The following is a 3,669-nucleotide window of genomic DNA, read 5'->3' as shown; positions in this document are numbered from 1 at the left end:
CGACAAGAAAACACTTCACATAATTGGTCTAGGTTTATCCTTTGTTTTAACCAAAACATCACAAATTCCAATTCTAAATATGCTAGAGTATGAAAATATTATTATTCCACATTTCATGAGCTGTTATAAACCTACTTAGTTCGAAATAAGTTTCAAGATACGATGTGTAGTAACTACAGTATGACTCTAATATTTGATTGGAAACGAAGTATGACTCATCTCTCGATTGAACCATTTCAACAATATTTGATTCCTCTTCTTAGTCAAACAATTTCACCAATATGTTCTTCGAGGATCAATTGTGATAAAGTTCCACAATCATTAAGATGATCATTAAACATGATACTAAAGTACTCTCCTTTCCTTTCAGATTGGAGAAACATTAATCTTTCTGCCTAATAGACTATTCATATTCGTTCTGTTACTCTTTGAAACTTTTCAAAATATTGGAATTATGCTTAATCTTATAAACACAACCGTATTTACTGAAAGCATCATCCTTTGTGGCGGATCTGAATAGTCCACATCAATGTGTATTAGATCCATTAGTCCTTCACTTGACTCACCCAAACATGTGATCAACGAATTAGTCATAATCTTCCAACAATCAAGATTCTCATAACTCACACTATTCATATTGCATGACTCCAAGTTTCTATCCAATTGAAACTTGGGTGATGAGAATTCCTTTTCACTTGGTTAATTATGACAATACCACAAGTGATACAATAAGAATCAAATCCCAATTGATAGTGCTAATAATAGAAATGTAACCATCAATTTTCATAAATGCCATTGCAAGGAAATATAAAGTAAACTAGATAAATCAAAAATTCACTTTTATTAATAATAAACGAAAAATTTGGAACTTGTCCTTACAATGCAAAAATGAAAATTATGTTTCTAAACATCTCTTAAGCAATCTATTCAGTTATCATAACTCCTAAACAACAGCTTCCAAAATCTGATCATCGAACCATGCTACCAAAGTCCATTTCTCACGATGATATGCTCACTCTTCTTAAGCTTCCTTCTTTCTCTTAGATTCTGCAAAACATCAAAATTTGATCATCACAACATGTAATAAGAATCTTTGAATAGGAACTTATTAAAATAATGGAGTTAGATAATGGATGTACCTAAAGTGGAGTCATACGACTTGACTTTTGCCATCTCTGAGATCTTTTAGGTAGTCAGGGCAGCTTCATAAACATTGCCTCTCCAATTGGCAATAGAAACATATGGACCTTTGAGGATTAGCACATGGAACTATCTTAAAAATAGCCTTTTCTCTTTACCGCATGGACAAACAGTTTGAACTTGGTTGATCCCTTTCGATTGGGAAGAGAAATTTGTTCTGGACTACCATTGTCACCATTGTCAATGTCTATGGAAATTTTAGACTCAGATTCTTCAAACACTTTTGTTTAACTTGTGCTCTTAATCATTTCTGCTTCAGCAGTAATCAACATATGTGTTAGGTCAGTTAGGGTGATGTCATGGTCGCTCATATAACAGTGTTTAATGAACATACTATATGACTCAGGAAGCGAAAGCAGAACCAAGTCAATGGGTAGCTCCCTTAGGAAAACGACACCTAACATAGCCAATCTGTCAATGTACGATTTCATTTCTAGAACATGTGCACACACATACTTTCCATCTTGATGTTTACATGGCAACATGGCTTGAGTAATTTCATATTTTTCAACTTGAAGAAAGCATGACTTAGGGAGACTCACTGGAAGAGGAGGAGGAAGAGTTGAAGAAGCATGATATCCATTTCCACCATTGCTCGAAGAAGGGAACACACTTTCACCTTGACCAGAATGTGGAAGATCATCTTTAGAAGGTAAAGGAAAAACATTTCCAAAAGAACGAGGAAGACCATTTTTGTTCTGAACTTGACATCTATAGTAGGAGAAAAGTGAATTCATGTTTGTTGATTTTAACCCTTAATTATTAACCCATAAATTTAATTAAGGCTAGGATCCATATTTTCGATTCGAACTTTGAAGAGGGATGACATATTCAAATTCAAATCAATTTTAGGTAGGTAAGGCTTTTACCAATTTCAATCTTATGAAACTCCTAGATCTTTTGAGATTCATTGAATCTAATCAATGACATGTTTAATCTCGATTATGCTCTCACTTTTGTGACTGGGACGCCGAGGATCACAAACGAGACATGAATAACCATGCAAATTAGCTTGGCACTCTCTATGTCATTTATCATCTCGTTTTAATGTGTTGGTTAACCACACGATCTCCATTATTAAATGATAATTTTCGAGACACCCATTACCATCTTTATTAGTCCCACATTTGTATGCCGGTTAACCACTCATGCTCTACTAACGACTTATAAAGTGTAATGTGCAATTTCATAGATTAGCATACAAATTCAATTTTTTCCTAAAGTAACTAAGAGTGGGATTTTAAAATAGTTTAGTTAGTTTTTAATCGCATTATACTTGTTATTCAGAATTAATTGTCCTATCAAACCCGTTCGGCTAACGACACTCCACCAATCAAGGGAACGGTGGTTAAGAGTGGATACCCAATGACGGTCATTTTATAGGCCACTTCCTTAAACTCCCCTTATAGATTGGCTTCGTGAATGAGGCGTACTAGCAGTTTGACTAACTTAGTCTTATACATACCGTAAATATTAAACATTTAATTTTACATATAGTATAAGGTGTATTTTACACATTTCAAAATACTAGGTTTAATTACTAAATTTCGAAAATTAAAACATTTAATTTAAATTTAAAATTAAACCATATGATTCAATAATTATCTATTAATTAAACATTTAACTAATTTATTAAATCAATTTGAGGATTATCCAATTAAATTAATCAAGATAATTTAACCCTAATCCTCTCCCCCTAATCTTCGAAAATCATGGGAGGGATAAAGCAAAATTTATAATTATCAAATTAATCAAATTGTTCTTCCAAAGTGTTAGAAGAAGTTACTTGCTCTCTTTAACCCAAATTTTGGTTTTGGCTTAAAGCTTAAGAGTTGTGACTAGCATCTCTTCATGTTGGTTCATTGTTGGTATCTTAAAGGTTCCACGTTCTTCATCAACTTCCTAGCCTCCCCCCTAAGGATCCAAAGACAACAAAGGTTGTTTATTCCTTTACTCTTCTATGATTGGTGTTTTCTTTCCATTACTTGTAAGAAGATTCTTGGTGGGTTGTAATTTTTTATTAAGTTCAAAATTTTTAAGACTTCCATTGCAAATATTATGAGTTTTTTAGAAACTAATTTTGAACAAAATCCAATAATTGGTATCAAGAGTCACCTTGCAAGTTTGGTTAGATTTTTTGATTTATGGAAATCTTGGTTTTTGGAGAATATGCATAACTTGGTTTTGTTTAAAAACAAGTTCATACATATTTTCTCTGACAACCTTTTTAATTGTTATTTTTCATTGACAAAAACTTACATGCACTTTTTGTCACTTAAAGTTGTCTTAGAAAAATAAAGATCGTTTTATGATTATATGTATTTTAGAGTGCATAAAAAAGCCTTGGACCATTTGTGTTGCTGTTAGTGTGATTTATTTGAAAATGATTTGTAATATTCTTTTATTCATAAAAGTATATAATAAAAGTAGCTAGTTTTTTATTCTTGTCATTTTTTTTTTGTAATAGAT

This window comes from Lactuca virosa, chromosome 7, assembly GCF_052849685.1.
Source record: "Lactuca virosa cultivar CGN04683 chromosome 7, Lactuca_virosa_CGN04683_v6, whole genome shotgun sequence".
NCBI lineage: Eukaryota > Viridiplantae > Streptophyta > Magnoliopsida > Asterales > Asteraceae > Lactuca > Lactuca virosa.
Note: the sequence above shows the minus strand (reverse complement) of the source record.